The sequence below is a fragment of the Trichosurus vulpecula genome, chromosome 1 (assembly GCF_011100635.1).
Source record: "Trichosurus vulpecula isolate mTriVul1 chromosome 1, mTriVul1.pri, whole genome shotgun sequence".
NCBI lineage: Eukaryota > Metazoa > Chordata > Mammalia > Diprotodontia > Phalangeridae > Trichosurus > Trichosurus vulpecula.
In genome coordinates, this window is record NC_050573.1 from 28,520,225 (window position 1) to 28,539,554 (window position 19,330).

Here is a 19,330-nt window from a genome sequence, read left to right on the forward strand (position 1 = left end):
TTCCTGAGTGAGCAGAAGCCCCACATTAAAGAATTTTGAACCAATTCCCCTCTTAAGAGGTGGACTCCGGCTGTGTCTACACAACACTCCAACGATGTAGGAACAACTAAAAAGCTGACCTAGAACTCTGCCCAGAATTCTCAGTCTCAGTATAACTGGAAATTTGGCTTCGTGGAGTAAAGGCAAATGATCTAGATGATTAAGTGAATTTTTCTCTTGTTATTCAGATGTTTTGGCATGGCAAAGACGTTTTGGTTTAAAGACGAAACACAAGCTAATACCTGCAGCACAGGGTAATGAACAATTAGCACATTCATGAATTGGTGGGGTTTAAAAAAATATTTCTAATGTGAAGTAGAACAGTCTGTTAACTTAAGACTTTATACCTTGATTACAGGCATTGTATAAGAAAGTGTTGACTGAACCTAGGTCCTGGCTATGAAATTGACTTCTTTGATATTGCAGGAATCTAGGATTTCCTACAGATGATCATTCCCTCCGATGATACAAATCATCACCTCTCCTTGACTTGGGGGGGCGGGGGGAGCAATCTTCCTGAGCTGATGTGACTGAGAATATTCATCGTCATTCTATCTCCCACCCTTGCACAGGTGGTGGCCCACGCCTTCTCACCGCCATTTTGCAGTCTCCCTAGATTTCTCCAAAGTATAAATCAAGGTGGCTTCTTCTTCAACACCTTTCCTGATTCCTTTAGTTCCCAGTGTTCTCTCCCTCTTGCAATTCATCTGTATTAAGTTCTCTACATACTCCTCATCCCCCATCCCCATCCCTACAAGTGCTTGAGGATGGGGATTGCTTTAGTTTTATCTGGTTATATCCGGGGCCTACCACAATGCCTGGCACATAGTAGGCACTTGGTAAATGTTTGTCCATTGGTTCAATTGAAGAGGATCCTCTTTCAATCATACTTGTGAATTTCCCAAACATTTTCATTGACTGTTGGGCAGTAATGATTTTAATGAAGGCAGGATGCCTCCCTTGAAACCAAATAAATAATTAGTCTTGCCAATTAAATTGTATCGCCTGACACTAACACAGCCTTATACTCCCAATTATCTCTGACTCTTATTGTCATTGTAAGGGAAAGGCAGGGAGGGTTCTTGGAAGCCCTTTTTCCTATCTCCCCAGGAATGACTGAACACGACCCCCTGAAAGCTCTGGATTGCTTTAGCAAGTGTCTGCCTGGAGGTGGGCAGCCTGTTCAGTTTTCATTCCTGTTCATCAGAACCTAGGTTCCCTCAGCTCTTTTCTTTCTCTAACCCTAACCCAAAGCTCCATTTCTCTTCTTCTGGCCCCCCTCGTCTTACCCTTCCCTCCCCCACTTCCCTCCACCTCCACACACCATTAAAATGGCACACACACACAAAAAAAAACCCAGACAAGGGGTCTTTCTTCAAAGCAGTTCTCCTTCATCTCATAAATTCTCAGCCACTGCTGGATTGCTGTGACTAAAGCAGCAACAGCCCCCTCTGCTTTGCAGATACAAAGTGGGGTGTGTGTTGTCTTCCCACGTGAGGTCGGTCACAGGGGCAGTTTGCCTCCCAGAAATCTCCAAGAACAAAATACCCCAGCAAGTACCAAGAGAAAAATGTCCACATGGTCACAGAATCCAAATGATCCAAGAAAAGACAAAGGAAAAGAGATAGAGAGAGGACAAAACAGTGAAAAGGAGATGGGGAGAGAAATGAATCTGCCCATTCTTAATTTGAAGAGAAGAAAATGTGATGCTTCCTTCCTGGGACCTTCTTGGCCCCTGCCCCACCCCCAGCCAGGAAACCTATAGAGTTATAAGGACCGGGCATGACAGTTTCAGGGTTTGTTTGGACTTTTTTTTAAAGCATGGATTTTAGTAGAATTAATCCATAATAACATAATTTCGTTCATATATTTATTTGTTCATCATGCATTCATTCATTTTTATAGATGGAAAGGGCTTTAGACACAAAAAGGAACCTGGAATGTTGGAGCTAGGAGGGGCCTTAGAACAAGGAATGTCAGGGCTGGGAGGGCCCTTAGAACAGGGAATGTCAGGGTTGGGAGTAGCCTTAGAATAGGGTATGTCAGAGCTGGGAGGGCCTTAAATGAAAAAAAAAACAAAAAACAAAAAATGAAGGCTTTATATTAGTGGTGGTAACGGGGAGCCACTAGAGTTTATGGGGGGAGGAAAGGCAGTATATGGTCAGACCTTCACTTTAGAAAATCATGTTGGCACCTAATTGTGTGGAGGATGGTTTAATGGGGAGAAACAATGGAGGGAGAAGACCTGAAACACAGAATGTCAGAGCAGGGAGGGCCTTAGAACAGGGGATATCAGAGCAAAAAAAGTATTTTAGAATAAAGAGTACCAAAATTGGGAGGGACCTTGGGATCAAGAATGTCAGAGCTGGGGGGAGGCCTTAGAGATCACTCAGAAATGTTCTCATCCCCTCATTCTACAGATCTCTGTTTCCTTTTGCCTTACCCCCCCCCTTTTTTGGGGGAAATAGCATTTCCCATCCTACTTTATGGAGAAATTATTCAGTGTTTCACATTTTTAAGCACTAAAATTATTCCAACTGTTCATTCTAATTCTGTAGACACAACTCAGCTTGTACAAATGTCCCTTCCTTTCATTTTTGGGTGGATTTTTACATGTTACAGGCTTCCAGTTTCATTGCATTATCTTTTGGGGAAGAGAGAAATTTGAGATCACTTGGTCCTTTGCTATCTCCTACATTAAGCGGTACACAGCCCTGACTTCCAAGACAACCCTAATATAGCCCACCACAGTGTAGTGAAATAAAGCTCGTAGTGAAATCTCTCTCTGTCTCTCTTGCTGTCTTTCTGTGTCTCTCTGACTCTGTCTCTCTCATTCTCTATAACTGTCTCCCCATCTTTGTCTTTGGCTGTGTTTAGGCATCTCTCTTGTATTGTAAGTAAAAAAAATCTGTTGACTAGTGACAGTCTCAGAGTTTTTCTTTTATGTTCCTATTGCAACAGTAATGAATAGAACCATAGAAATGATCTCAGAGGTCACTTAGTCTAGTGTCTTCATTTTAAAGATCAAATAATCAACACATTTATTTATTAATTGCCTATACCCCATGCACCATACCAAATACCAGGGGACATAAAAGCAAAAAAAAAAAAAAGAAAAGAAAAGAAACAAAACTTTCCCTGGCCTCAAGGGGCTTACATTCTATTAGGGATGGGGAAGGAGAAATAACACATATTACATAGATCGAAATACATCCAAAGTAAAAAAGGTGAAGTGTTTTATAAACTTTAAAGGGCTACATATATAAATATCAACTATTCTTAAGAGCCTAGTCTAAGTTTTAGGCATGGGGAATCAAATAAGCCATCTAGCTCCACCCTGACCCACAGTTTGGACAAATCACTGGATGTCTCTTGAACCTCTCTTTAGTCTTAAGTTTTCGAATCTTTAAAATCACCTCATGCAAAGGGCATTGAAAAGTACCAAGTACTAAAGGAAATGTGAGCCATTATTCAAAAGGAAATGGGAACAGGGACTGATTTGAAAACAGGCAAAGAAAAGATGCCATGATTTTAAAATCCCACACCATGAAGAGTACAACATGTAAAATTCATTTTCATACCTAGAAGTGATACTGTCACCCAATCTTGATTAACCAAAAATATTATGCCAGCACCCATCTAGGTGGGATGGAAGTTAAGAAACAGAACATATGACATTGTGAGAACACTTTAAACTAATATAAGAAGGATGTGCTTCAAAGGGGCTTAGGAGAGTCAGATGGAATGGAAGGGGGGGAAGAGAGAAGGAAGATGGGAGGGGGAGAAGGGAAAGAGAAGGAGAAAGAGAGAAACAGAGAGAGAGAGAGAGAGAAAGAGAGAGAGAGAGAGAGAGAGAGAGAGAGAGAGAGAGAGAGAGAGAGAGAGAGAGAGAGAGAGAAAGTTAAGGCCACATTAATGGAGATAAAGACTTCCTTTGTGCCACAGTCCTCCAAAGCAATTGGGCTTACTGTTGGATACAGCTAATTCCAGCTTTATCAAGAAATACCATAGCTGCCAGGGGAGAAGGAGGGGGGAAAAACACAAAACTTCTGCCTGGCCCCCATAGCCAACCCCTGTGAGTTTGGCAGGAGTGAGTATAGCTGAGTTGGTTCCAGGACTATATTTTTCAATTCCTGTTTTAACAGTCATAAACGCCTCCTGATGCCAAAGCAGAACATGACTTTAATCCAGATAAAATAAAATTCTTAAACCCTGAAAACTATACCGAGATTTACAGGCCAATTTAGAAAGTCGGAGACCTTTTTTTTTTTTTCTCCAAGGTCTTTACATTCCACATGGCCCATGCTGGGGATTACATGATTGGCTATTCTCAGGGAGATGGGGTCCCATGACCCATCACTCATCACTGGAGTTTCATAATCTTCAGGTCAAAGATAACATGTTTGCCTCTTCTCATGTTCTCCTCATCTCCCTGCCCTCTGCCTTCAAGAATATCTATGCTTTCCAGTTTTTCCTTCTTTTTCCCCTCATTTATTCCTTCATACCTCCTTGACTCAATCCACTCCACTCCCATCTGATTCTGAAACAACGAGGCAATGTGGAGTAGTGGGTAGAGCATTGGACCCAAAGTTGGGAAGATCTGAGTTCGAACCCTGCTCAGCTACTTATCAGTTTTGTGACCATGGGCAACTCATAACATCCTTGTGCCTCAGATTTTACAGTAAAGTGAAGAGGTTGAACTTGATGGCCTTCAAGGTTTCTTCCAGCTCTCTAAATTTATGATCCACATTAAATTTATTAATTGTGGTTTTTTTTCCTTTACCTGGACAAGTCATTTCTTTCTTAGCCTCAATTTTTCTTCTGTAAAATGGGGTTAGTGATAATACCTGTGAGCATCGATAAGACAATATATCTGTAGAAGGAGGTTGCTTATAAGTCTTATAGGAATGAATGAAAACACTGATGATGGTGATGATGATGGGGATGTAGTTGTAGGGATGGTCTGGTAGAAAATATGACCAAGATTGCAAAGTAGGCATTTCATCTTGCTTTCCTCATCTATGAAGTGGGAATGCCAGTAATTAATACTTGCAGTGCTTACCATTTTGTCTCCTGAATTTTTGTCTCTTTTTGGTTCAGATGCCCATCCCACATCCTCCAAACCATCAGACATAGTAGAGCAGGTAGGTAGGGCAGTAGATAGCAAACCAGCCCTGGAGTCAGGAGAATCTGAGTTCAAAATCTGGCCTCAAACACTTGCTAGCTGTGTGACCCTGGACAAGTCATTTAATCCCAATCGCCTCTGTTTTTTTCTGCTGTTGAACATAAGTATGTTTTGCTTGCAGATTGTTTTAAGAACATCATTGAAAAGGAAAAAAAAAAAGTACTAGAAGAAATTCCCAGAGCATCATAGGGCATTATCTCAACTTCTTGAGGGTCTCTGGACTAGTAGAGCTATTGGCTCATGATCTAACAAACAAGAGATGTAGTAGAGTAGTAGTTCCACCCCGACCGCAGGCTACCCAGGGACTGGCTCCTCCCTGCTGTGGTTCTCCGGGACCTGAGGAAAATACCTTCCTTTCCTCCCCCCCTCATCCAGTCACCAAAACCTCCTAGTAGAGTGTCTCATTCCTCCCCCTCCCAGGTATCTGCTTTCTGATAAGTGACAAAAAGAGGCAATAATCAGATAAACTAATCTTTGCTAATGAGTTAACTAATAATAATAAACTTGCTGAGCACTTTCTAAATCAGGTCTATTATTTCATCTGAGCCTCAAAAATGTCCTGCCAAGTAGCATTGTTCCCATTTTACAGGTAAGTACTCTTTCCTGGTAACAAAGTCAATTAATCAAGAAGCCAGATAGGAAGTCCCAGTGTAGGAATGCCCTCTACCAGACACAGATGCAGAGCTCTAAGACTAAACAGAGTTTATAGGCTTAGACAGTTGCCTGAGGCACAGAGAAGAGAGTAATTTGCTCATAATCCCTTAGTCAGTAAATCAGGGCAGGCTATAAACTCAGGTCTTCCTGACTTCAGGTCCAACAGTTATCCCCTATGCCCACTGACTCTGTTCCACTTGGGAGTCTATAGCTCTTTAAGAAAGACTCCTTAAGAAAAGCATTTTAGGATTAGGAGTTAGGTTTGAATCTTGCCTCTGATGTTTACTAGTTGTGTGACCTTGGGCAAGTCATTAAACATCTATGAACCTCAGTTTCTTCATCTATAAAATGGGGATGAAAATGATATCTAGCACTACAACCAGGAATTTTTGTCCCTGGCCAAGTACCACAAACATTCCCCAGAAAAAGTGACATGAAAAGTACTCCTAGTTGGGAATTGAGAGTAAGATATTAACCCATAGTGGAGGGAGAGGCCTTGGAAATAGATATGAAGCAATTGCCGAGGAGGCCACTATGAGTAAGGGGAGGTTTGGAACTAAACTCAGCCTTCTCTCTGGCAGCTTCCTATTTTAACCTTTTATCCATGCTAAATTTTATTCCTATGCTGAAGGGCTTCAAGCATTACCAGTACCCTTCACATTCAGCACCTTGGAGCAAAGCTCTGATCACTCCACCCTAGTTGTATTTCTGGTGATAACTATTACCTTCCTTAACAGTTCTATCGTGAGGGTCAAACGAAACAATAGATGTAAAATGTTTTGCAAACCTTAAAGCACCGACCTAAAGGCCAACTCTTCTTAATCAATCAATCAACATTTACTAAGCACCTACTATGCACCAGGCACTGTGTTAAGCACTCTTTAAGGGACCAGTCTAAGTTTTAAGCGTGGGCAGACTATACTTTTGGGACAGGTAGACCTCAAATCCTACTTTTTGGTGTCCTGTTGGAAAAGTAGCTCTGCAGGATAATTGAAAACAGAGTTGAAAGGGACCTGACATTTATCTAGTCCATCTCCCCCACCCAGGAAAGGAATCCCTTCTCTGGTAAACCTGATAGATGGCTCTCCAGCGTCTGTGCCAGTTTCTCTCATTTTCTGTCTATAGATGAATAGAATATTAACAATAGAATAAAATACCGACTGTATGGCCACCAGTGAGGTACAACAGAAGAAGTCCTGGGTTTGGGATCAAACAGCTATGTACGATGACTTCCTGTGATGCAATTTCCTCTTCTGCCTCAGTTTAGTGATTCCCAAAATGTGGATAATAAGCCTACCTGTCCTACTTTGCTCACAGGATAAAATGAGACACTGGGTATGAAAATGTTTTGTAACCACAACGCAATATAGAAATGTGACCTAGGATATTGTCAGGCATCTATATCTTCAATGTCTGCAATACACTACTTTCTCAGAACCCTCAGGATCTTTCAAAACCCAGCTCATTCATCTAGCACACTTCCCACCTAAGGCCTTCCCTTGTTCGTCCCCAGAGTTGTTCATGATTGTTGTTGTTATTCAGTTAAGTCCAACCCTTCATGACCCCATTTGGGATTTCCTTTGCAGAGATACTGGAGTGGTTTGCCATTTCCTTCTCCAGCTCATTTTACAGATGAGGAAACTGAGGCAAACAGCATCAAGTGACTTGCCTAGGTTCACACAGCTAATTAGTGTCTGAGGTTGGATTTGAACTCAAGTCTTCCTAATACGCTATCCACTATGTCACCTAACTGCCCCGTTAATGATTGTTCCTTCTTTATTTTGTATAACTCTCTGCGTGTACACATATATGCACACACATATGTATACAGTATATATTTGTATATCTTTGCATATATACATGTGTGGGCATGTATGTATTTGTGTGACTTTGTGTATCTTTATTTGTATAACTATATATGTAAATATTTGTACATATTTGTGTAACTTTGCATATCTATATTTGTATAATTGAATATATGCGTATATTTGTATAACTTTGTATATCTGTATTTGTATAACTTTGTATATATGCATATGTGAATTTGTGTAACTTTGTATATCTGTATTTGTATAACTTTGTATATATGCATATGTGAATTTGTGTAACTTTGTATATCTATATTTGTATAATTGAATATATGCGTATATTTGTATAACTTTGTATATCTGTATTTGTATAACTTTGTATATATGCATATGTGAATTTGTATAACTTTGTATATCTATATTTGTATAACTGAATATGTGTGTATTTTGTGTAACTTTGTGTATCTACATTTGTATAACTTTGTATATATGCATATGTGTGTTTGCATAACTTTGTATGAGCTGGACTTAGAATAAAGAGTCAGCATGATATAGAAACAAGTCTGGCCATAATCTATAGAATCAGAAGACCTGGGTTCAAATTGCACCTATGACATTTCTTCTTTTTTTTTCTTACCCTTGCCTTAAATTACTGAATGGGCATTGCCTCAGACAAACTGAGACCACTTAAAGACCTAAGCTTACAAAGGCCAAGGTCTCTCGTTGCATCAGGGTCATCTCCAGTTGCCCTGATCTATATCTTGTCACTGGACTCAGATGATCCTGGAGGAGAGAGTGAGGTTGACGACTTTGCACAGCTCTGCCTCACCTAAGTTCAATTCACTCGCAAGTCAAGACATCACCCACCCTGTGTCACTGGTCCTCTTCCAGAACAAAGGGCCCACAACAATGACATTTTCTACCTGCCTGATCCTGGGCAAGTCACTCGACTTCTCTCTTTATCTATGCAATGAGGGGCCTTGGAGTAGGTAGGCTCTGTGGGCCCTTTTGGTTCTTAGTTTATGACCTGGGTTTAGTTTCCTCCTCTGGCACATTCTGGGTATATGATCCTGACCAAATAACTTCTCTCAATGTGCAAGGCTACTTCTTGAGGGTATAAATTACAGAGAAATTTCCAATCTGGATTAGTAGAGGGAGTCCTTTTCCTGGCAGTTTCCTATGCTAATGAAATCATTGGTCAGGAAAATGCAAAACTTTGTGTTTCATTAACTACGCATACTTCTTACAGTCCCCTCTCCCTCCAGTAGAAGGGAAGCGCCTTGAGGGCAAGGACTGTTTGGTTTGCATCTTTGGGCTTAATAAATGCTTTTTTTAAAAATTTTATTGAGATCTCAATTAAAATCTCTACCACCAGTCAAGGCACAAAGACATGCAAAGGTAAAATGGGGAAATGAAACCACCCATAGGAGGATGGATTTCATGTGACCAGTTCCTCTTTCTTTTTCATCTCAGGGACCACTGTTGTGGCCTTTTAAAATATTGTTCAGTTTCCCTCTGGCGATGTCTGCCAATGAGAATTGCTAGCTGTGTCCTCCAGCAGCTAGCAGGCGATATGGATTATGATGATAATTACTTTGTGTTCATTTCAACTGATGGGGCTTCTAATTATTATTATTTATTATCACTACAGTTAAACCTCACTCATTCAGACCAATTTGCAGAATAACGGTACCAACAAGTTATATCTATATAGTGCTTTTAGATTTGCACAACACTTTACATGCATCACCTCTTTTGATCCTTAAAACAAGCTGGTGAAGGACTCGCTACTATTACCTGAACTCCCATTTTATGGATGGCAAACCTTAAGGCTCAGATTAAATCCCCTGTCCTTGATCACCCCGTACCTGAGGCAGGACTTGAATCCAAGTCTTTTTGATTCTGATCTAGGATTCTATCTATCCCTTATATCTCCTTCTCTTTGAAGAGAAATTATGCCTACCAAGAATTGTGAAAGAGAAATGTTTCTGTGTTCCCTTCTGTTATGTAGGCTAAGTAAAATCATAAATTCTAAAGCTGGAAGTGATCTTGGAGTTTATTTAATGTAATCTTCTCCTTTTGTGGATAAGGAAATTGAGGCGAGAGAAAGTAATTCACCCAAGGCCACATCGCTGATAAGTAGAAGAGCTGGGATTTGAACTCAAGACTTCTGGACTCCAAAGTTAGTACTCTTTCCAGTACACTGGGCTACTTCCCCAAGAAGTGAGTTAGCTCTATTCTACATGGCTCCTTCCCACTGGACTGTCTTAGCTTTCCATCCTTCATACTTCTTGGATATCATCATCCAACCTCATTTTACAGATAAGCAAACGGAAAAGCAGAAACAGAAAGTGATCAGACAGACAATTCTACCCCTGGGCTCCCTTTCTCAACTCCTAGAGAACTGGCCAGTTAAGTCCCTAGAGGGCAGTTGAAAGACTTCCTCCTCCCTGCCCCCCCCCATCAGAATTCTGGAGGTTAAAACCGCTATGCTTTCTAATACTATAGCCGGATTCACATACTATCTTAGATGTTTACTACCTTTTTGACCATGAATAAATTGCATCACCTCCTTAAGCCTTAGTTTCTTTATCTGTAAAAAGAGAGAGTTGGCTAGATGGCTTCTAAGGTCCTTTATAGCTCCAGATCTAAGGCACTAAGTTCCTTACCCTCTTATACTCAGGTGTTCATGAACAAGCCCTTGCCTTGGCCCACTCCACCACCATGAAATCAATCAGTCTATTATCTCCATGATTTTAAAACATGACTCTGTGGTTATTATAGAGGGTGGAAAAGTTGCTGTTCAGAATTGGAAGATGGAAATTCCCAACTAGAAAAATCAAAAGGCTTGTCTAAAAAATTATTTTAAAGAGTATTCTTGACTCTGAAGCCCCATGGCATGGAGGTGGCACTAGTTTCTCAGAGTCTGGCCCTTTGATACTTGAGTTCTGGCACATCCCATAAACTGGAAAGATTTTGAATGTGGTCCAGATGGCAGACACAGAAAGGCCAGCCCAGCTCATTTCAGAGAAGCCATCCCAGAAAGGTGGTAGCTAGGTGTGAACCTTTTACATGAGATTACTCAATGGATCATAGGTCTAGAGGTGATCTTAGAGGACATACAGTCCAACCTAATTCATTTTATTGATAACAATGCTGAAAACTAGAGGGTTCAAGTGATCTGCCCAAGGTCTCCCAGGCTTGTACGTAAGTGGCAGAGAGCCATGTCCTCTCATTCCAAACCCAAGGTTCTTTTCTCTATGCCACAATACCTAAATAGGAAGATCTTCTAAGGCGTGGAAGGGTTCCAATGTCGTAGTGACAGTCCTCACTGATGAAGTAACAGACTTTTGCATCCAGATGCTCATTAACAGACCCTTGCCCTGGCCCACCTCACCACAGTGGAATCAATCAGGATATTATCAGTCTATTATCTCCATGATTTTACAATATGGCTCTGTGGCTATTAAAGTAAACAAACTGGAGTCACTGTGGCTCTGATGGGGCCTTCACTTTGGGTCTGAGAGCTGCCTGTTAATTTGATACCACATGCCTTTTTTGTTCTTTCAAGTTTCCGAGTTCAAGTTTTATTTAACACTTTTTAAAAATCTCCAAAACATGGTGTCCAAGCTAAGCGACATTGGATGAATCTGTGGATGGTTGAATTTCTTTGTCTAAGTGAAGTCAGTTCAGGTAAATGCACCATTGATGGAAAAGATGAGAAGTCAACAAAAGTTGAAAAGCTTCCCAGAGGGGATGCCAGAGGCCATAACAGTACAGATTTTCCTCTGCGGTTTTTTAATCTGTGGTTGAGGGAAGGGGCCAGAGGCCGGAATAGGCCAGTGTGCATAGTATATGGAGCTGTGGAGCTGAAGAGCTTGGGCAAGTCACTTCCCCTCCATTAAGCCTCTGTTTCTACTTCTGGAAAATAAGGGGTGAGGAAGGAAAAGTTTGGATTCAAAGCTCTGCTCCTAGCTCTGCTAGTCAGAGTCCTAAAACCCCTCCCATCTCTGATAATCTCTACTCTAAGGCTCCTCTCAGCTCTGACATTCACTGTTCTAAGGGTCCTGCAGCTCTGATATTCCCTGTTCTAAGGCCTGTCCCAGTTACGATATTCTCTGTTCTAAGGTCACTCTCAGCTCTGTCATTCACTGTTCTAAGAGTCCTGCAGCTCTGACATTCCCTGTTCTAAGGCTCCTCCCAGTTCTAACAACCCCTGTTCTAAGGACCCTCCCAGTTCTGACATTCCCTGTTCTAAGGCCCCTCCCAGCTCTGACATCTCCTGTTCTAAGGCCCCTCCAAGTTCTGCCATTCCCTGTTCTAAGGCCCCTCCCAGCTCTGACATCTCCTGTTCTAAGGACCCTCCAAGTTCTGCCATTCCCTGTTCTAAGGCCCCTCCAAGTTCTGACATTCTCTGTTCTAAGGACCCTCCAAGTTCTGCCATTCCCTGTTCTAAGGCCCCTCCCAGCTCTGACATCTCCTGTTCTAAGGCCCCTCCCAGCTCTGAGATCCTGTGTTTCTAAAATTGTTGTTATTGTTCGTCCTTCATTCTCAAAGAGGACTATGACGTCATGAAGGTGGTGCCATGACTTGCAAGTGAATTGGATTTAAGTGAGGGAGGGCTGTTTCTAAGACGTGATTTGCTCAGCATCTGCACCTGTCTGAGGCCAAACCTCAGGGGCAACATTCGATGGAGCTGACCTGTATCCTTCTAGGGAAGTCATATATTACGAAGAGCCCTGGAATCTGGGTGAGAAGACCCAGATTGAAATCCCAGCAATGCTATTTCTGTGTAACCTAAGACAAATCATCTCCCTTTGCAGTTTCGTCATCTGCAAAATGTGGGAGACCCTGATGACCTCTCAGAAAGGTCTAGCTCAAAATCTTTTAAATTCAGGTGAATCTTTCTTGCACAATGTGACCCAATAACCAAATTAATTTATGAACTGGTGCACTCGAGAAAGTTTCTTCCTTTCAATCTTGCTTTGTCGTTTTATAGTCTTTTTCTTCCTTCAAGTAATTTGGATTTGATTGCTTCTTCATGAAATCCCAGTGTCAAGAACGTGTCTAATTTCTGTTTTATGAAGAAGTCTGGAAAGGGTACAAAGGAATGAATCGAGATGCAGAGTCAAAGAAAATCTGTAACGTGATAACTCTATCAAGTGTGCCTGGAAAGATCCCGTATTTCAATTAGCTCTGGAGACATGTTCTCCCATAAACTGACAGCATCTGATTGACAGTGTTCATCTTCCTGGAAAATACAATTTACAAGGACAAGGTGGTGGATTGGGGTTTGCTTTCCCCGAAAAGGTATGTTATATTTCCTTCCTTGCTCACCAAAGTCTGAATCAGGTAGGATTTAGGAGACAGGCTGCCCTCAGGCATTAAATGAGACCCACAAACCCATTAAAGCTCCCCACAGAAAATATTTAAAATTTAAAATAATAATAATAATACTTAGCATTTAAATAGCACTTTACATGTTCAAAGCACTTGATAAACATGGGTTCCAATTCTCCAGGCACCACCGTTTCCTTTGAAGTCAAGGAGAGTTCTGAGCACAGTGGGGAATATAAAGATACATTGCCAGGAGAAATGGGCCCAATTAGCTAATTGTAACACTTTCATTTTAAAAAAAAAAAATCCAGTTCAGCTACATTTTTTCTCCCCAATCATCTTTTGTTCTTTCTTCTAGACCTCCCAGGCTTGAATGCAGCAGAAACTGTAGCCGCTATATGCTCTTGATGACTGAGCTCTCTACCCTGACAAGTGAGACTTTAATATTTATTAAAGGCAATGGAGAAGTCATTCTGGATGGACAATGCCCTGCCTGAGATAGCCCAACAGTGTTTTCTCTCCAATTTTGGAAGCTGTCTGCAAGGGCAGGCTTCACTGCCTTCTCCCCAGAGGGCTTGTCAATTCTGCTTTTTGGAGACAGACTATGATACGGCTGGCCTCCAGGAGTCTGGGAACTCCATCCTGCTTCTGAACCTTGGGACTCTGAGCCTGCAGCAGAGCAAATTCCTCTTTTCAGCAAACCCTTTATGGCATCACTCTTGGGAGGGTCACTGGAGGCCAGACTCAGATCTCTTTTTTTTCAAATGGCATCCGTATAACAGGTCTAGATCTAAAAGGGATCTTAGAGATCAATGAGGCAGGATGGTACCATGGAAAGGGAGCTTTCTCTGGATTCAGGGCACCTGGGTTCAAATTTCACTTGTAGGCTTACTGGGTCTTGATGTGGGCCTTCCTAACATCATTTCCCCCACATATAAAATGAATGGGTTGGACTAGGTGGCTTCTGAGGCCCTTCGCATTCTGTAAAAAGGATGCCATGAAAAAGGCTTCCTGAAAGTAGCCTGAAGTGAATAAGGTCAGAGGTCAGTCCACTTCTGGTGAGAAAGAAGTTTGTGGAGGAGTGACCCATGCCATGATGTTGGAGGGTTCCCTGTAGCAGAAAGAGTATGGGGATTTGGGATGGAGAAGGCCTGGGAGCTAATCTTAGCCTTGGGCAAGTCACGAATTGGTTAGATGAAAATATCTGTAAGGTTGCATTTATTCATTCAACGAACATTTATCAATTGCCTTCTTCCTGCCAAGACAGTGGGCTAATCACTAGGGACACAAGATAAAAAAACAGTATCATCGATAAGCTTACATTCTAGGAGGGGAAATTGGGGGATACAGTTCAGCAATTCCTTCTCAAAATCCTGTGTTATATACAGACACACCTACTTTTTCCACTCCCCCACCCCCACCCCCACCACCACTTGGGTTGCACAAACTGGGATGCTAGGGGTGGAGACTCTGGAAGACCAGGAAGTGGCTGCTAGAGATGCCTGGGGGTCATACCAGGGAGGAGGTCACCTGGAAGCATCTTCGTTGGGGAGGAAGCATCTGACAGCTTCTAACTAATTCTTCTGGCTAACCTAGTGCTAAATAGTGTCCGAGCTTCTGCTCAAGGATTTCAGCCACCTTTTGCACCCTCTAAATATAAGGCCCTGGATCATAGCCCCATTTGCCTTAGCCTCATTAAGGTCTTCTATGATCAGATTACTTGGTAGTAAAGGTTGTAGGTCTCAGGCAGTGATGTTATTGTTGGGTAGTCTGGTGGGAACTGTGCCCTCCTTTCATCCCTACCATCCCCCACTGCTAGGAAACGGTTCTAACCTGAAGGGTTGGCAGTGGTGGGAAGGGATGTGCTTCTGTGTGTTGCTGGGGGCATGTCCTAGCTGGTCCCATTGGAATTGAGAAAAGAGAGTTCTTCTTTTGTTTCATCTGAGAAGTGACTGATTAGATTATAATGAACTGGCTTGTCAGAGATGCACATGTTATGTAAACAGTGACCTCCTCATAAAACCACAAATAAAGAAGCACACAAAATGTGCTTTGAGTTATTGGCACAGTTCGCATGAAATAAAGTCTGTTCATTGGAAAATCATTTGAAGGGCTTCTTTTTCCCCCCACAAGCAAGGACAATATTTACTGAGGGTTTTCAGTAGAAAGAGAAGGAACTTTTAATGTTTGGTAACCCATGTGAAGAGCCCATAGCAAATCCCCCAAACCCAACTTGCTAACATTTACAGAAGCTGTTTTGATTAAGCGGGAGGCGGGCTACTGAGGAATCTACAATAACACAAAAATCAGCAAAGTAAGATCAAGAGACTATAAAGTAAACAATATATGAAGAATGAAATGTAATTTATTTCCTTGGGGAATTGATCTGGGTAGACAACAGTGGAGTAGTGCTGTAAGGGGTACTGCATTTCTGTTCCACTCAATCCAATTCAATAAACATTTTTAAGTACTGGGCGCTGTTTATCTACGATCAACAATACCTATCTGCCACTAAATTGCAAAGTTTGAAGGCTGGGTATTTATCTTAAAATCAATCATCGCACAGTAGAGGTCTAATAATACTAATGATCATAAAACTATAACTTGTTTCTAGAGTGTTTTGAGGATTATGAAGTACTTCCCTCATTACAACCATATGAGCTAGGGAGTGTAAATGTTATTATCCCCATCCCATGGAAGGGACTGGTAGCCACAGGCCTATTTAAGAAGAGAAACTGATGTCTCTTCCATTGGTACAGCAGAAAGAGCACCAGTAGGTTCAGATTTAACAACAAAAGGAAGTCTTTTAAAGGGGGGGAGGGGAAGCACTGTCTCTGGGGTTGGAGGACCTGGGTTCAGATCTCACCTGACACCATGTGATGCTGGACAAGTCACTTTGGCTGATGGATAGCTTGAGTTTGGGTGTTTTGGGTTGCAATAGAGTTAAAGCCAATTGAGTGTCTATATTAAGTTCAGCATAAATATGGTGAACCCCCGAAGTGGGGGAGCACCAGACTGCTTAAGGAAAGGTAAATTAGACCAGGTAGGAAATAGTCGGATCAGGGCTTCCATGCTGACTGAGACCATGAATGGCTGCTATGTTTCCAGACTGGGCAATCATCAAAATGAGACATTGAGGACAACCAGAGAAAATTCAGAGACTAGAGGGTTGGAGGCTTGTTAGTGGATGGGCAAGGAGGTCTCCGTCACTGGATCCAAGTACAAGAAGACTTGGAAAGGTTTAGGGGAGGAAACCAGGTTATGAAGGGCTTTGAACAATAGAGGGTTTTTTATTTGATCCTGGAGGTGAGAGGGAGCCCCTGGAGTTTATTAAGTATGCAGGTGACATGGCTGGAACTGTGCTTCCTGGCAATTCACTTTGGTGACCTAATGGAGGATGGATTGGAGTGGTGAGAGACTTGAGGCAGGTAGACCCATTAGCAGCTATTGAAATAGTCCAAGCTTGAGGCAATGAGGGCAGTGATAGCGTCAGAAGAGAGAAAGGGAGAGTTGAGAGAAGCAAAAGTGAAAATCAACAGGTTTCAGCAAGGGATTAAATATGGGGAGGTGATGAAGATGACACCTAGGTAGGGAGCCTGAAGGACTGGGAGGATAGTGTTGTCCTCAACGGTAATAGAAAGTTTGGAGTGTGTGTGTGGGGGGGGTGGGGATTTAGGGGGAAAGTGGGTAGAGTTTTGGACTTGCTGAGTTTAAGATATCTTCTGGACTTCCAGTTTGAGTTGTCTGAACTGGAAGATAGAGGTCAGCAGAGATGTTGGGACAGGATAGGAAGATCATACAGGAGCAACAGTGGGGGAGGGCCATTAAAACTGGCCTCATTTAGGAGGTGGCGCCTGATTTAGGGACAGGTGAGAAGGGAGGGCATTTCCAGATCCAAGGACAGCCTGAACAAATACATAGAGATGGAGAACAGGAAAACTAGGTATCAAGACCAACAATCAGGCTAGTTTGTCTGGAATGGAGAGGAGAATTCATGGACAGGGACAATGTGCAAAATGGCTAAAAAGATAAGCTCTAGTTTGATTCTGAAAGGCTTTAAAAGCCAGGAGAGTTTGTATTTTATCTTAGAGCCAGTTGGATCCATTGGAGCTTTTTGAGTGGGGATTTGACATGGTCAGGTCTATGTTTGAGTGAGGGAGGGCTGTGCAAGGTCACCAGCCTTACTCTCTCCTCCAGAGCCATCTGGGTCCAGTGGCCTGAGGAGAAAGTGAGGCTGGTGACCTTGCACAGTTCTCCCTCACTCAAATCAAGGTCGACTGCAAGTTATATCATCATTTCCCTTATGTCAGGTCCTCTTCCAGATGGAAGGACAAACATAATCTGTGAGTAGCCTCCCCTCCCCTCCCCTCCCTTCTCCTTCCTTCGCCTATCCTCTTTGTGCTCTGCCCAAAGGAAGGTACATTTCCATGGCTGAAGGCTGCCTCCTTAACTTCGGGTTTACTGGCTAAATTTCTTTCTCAAAAACCAAGCCTTAAACCTAACTCCCTCTGGAGCTCAAAGATTGGACAATAGGTCCCGGCCCTCCTAGCACAGAGTGAATATAAATACTAAATAGTAAGGGTCTTCCCCTCCCAGTTTGATTTTTTTTCTTGGGTTTTTGATTAAAGGGATCATCCCTTAATCAACTTCTTAAAGAGGCCTATTCACTGAATGGGCATTACCTCCTCAAAGTGGGAACCTGAAAAGACCTTAGTCTGAAAGGGCTAGGGTCTCACATTGAATCCTGGGCCATCTCCAGTCATCCTGGTGAATATCAGGCCACTGGACTCAGATGGCTCTGAAGGAGAAGGTGAGGCTGGTAACCTTGCACAGCCCTCCCTCACTCAAATCAGAGTAACTGCAAGTCATGTCATCATTTTCCTGATGTCATGGTCCTCTTCCAGAATGAAGGACAAACACACAATCACCTTTGAGTAATGCTGATTTGGCAGTTGTATGGAGGATGGACTGGAGAGGGGAGAGACCCGAGGCAGGGAGCCCAATGAGAAGGCTTCGTGCAATAGTCCAGGCATGACACAGATGAGAGCCTAAATGAGGACTGTCATGGCATGAAAGGCAAGAGGGTGTAAAAAGCAGTAATCTCAAACAAAACAGATAATGCTTTATTCAAAATTTACTCAGTGCCAAGTGCTAGAGATATAGAAATAAGAAAACAAGATGGTCTCCATTCTCAAGGAGCTATAGTCTAGTGAAAATATAATAGAGATGGGAAAGGGAGGAGGCAAGAAGGGTACACGTGGCAGGATTGGGTAGCTGGTGGACTGGTGGCCAGTGGTGAGCATGAAGTGGACAGTGAGCTGGGCCTTCTCATGATATAGTGGTCAGGCAAGTAAGAGCCAGACTGTGGATTAAATACCAGTTTGTAGTTTATTGTGGAGGGAATAGGGAGCCACTGAAGACCTCTGGACAAAACTAATGGATAATGTAGGGCTCATCAGCAGCATTTTGCAAGACCAGCATGCACCTAAATTTTACCCACAGCAAAGAACTTACTCTTCCCAAGTGCTTCTCACTGTGGATACTTTTAAATAAAATGATCTGTCACAGAACCGTGGGTTTGCAGAGCCCGAGGCTCAGAAGCAATTGAGCTACCTTCCAAAATAACACCTGTGCTCTGGAACAATAAAAGACCTTCTCAGACCTCCGGAGCTCTTGGAGAACACCCACTGGGAAGAGGTGTTGGATTCTCTCTCTAGGGGATGATGCCTTTTGGCTAATGTTACTGAGTTTGGGTGTTATCTTCCTGAGGAGCACCATCAGCCAGGACTGAAGAGCTGGATCAGTTGCCTTCTCACCTGCAGAGACCTCTGTCCAAGTTCCTGATTTAGGTCATGAGTGAAAAGGTACTTGTCTTCATTGTGTATAAAAAAAAAAAAGGAACAACAAAACAAAAAGCCAACACGGGAAGATCTGGCTTAGGCTGAGTGCACAAAAGACAAAAAAAAAAAAAAAAAAAAAAAGGGAGGAGAAAAAAAAGGGAGAGGTGTGCTGGCAGAGCCCTGTGTGGGAAGTTGGCATAACACCTTTCTGTGCAGTGCCCAGCTCCAGGCAATACGAGAAGCCTTTCTTTTATGAGCACTAAATTCACACTTACACACCACTGGAGAGGAAAAGTTATAGAACCCACTCTGTGAACCCTCTTGTTGTCTCTTAAAAGTGGTTTTGTTAAACTATAAAGCCAGAGCTGGTTACAGCAAATCCAGACAGGTTTACTTGTTTCTTGGAGTTGAAAGTAAGCAACTGTTTTGGGGTCATAGCCTCTGAGAAGAGAAATGCATTTTAAGTC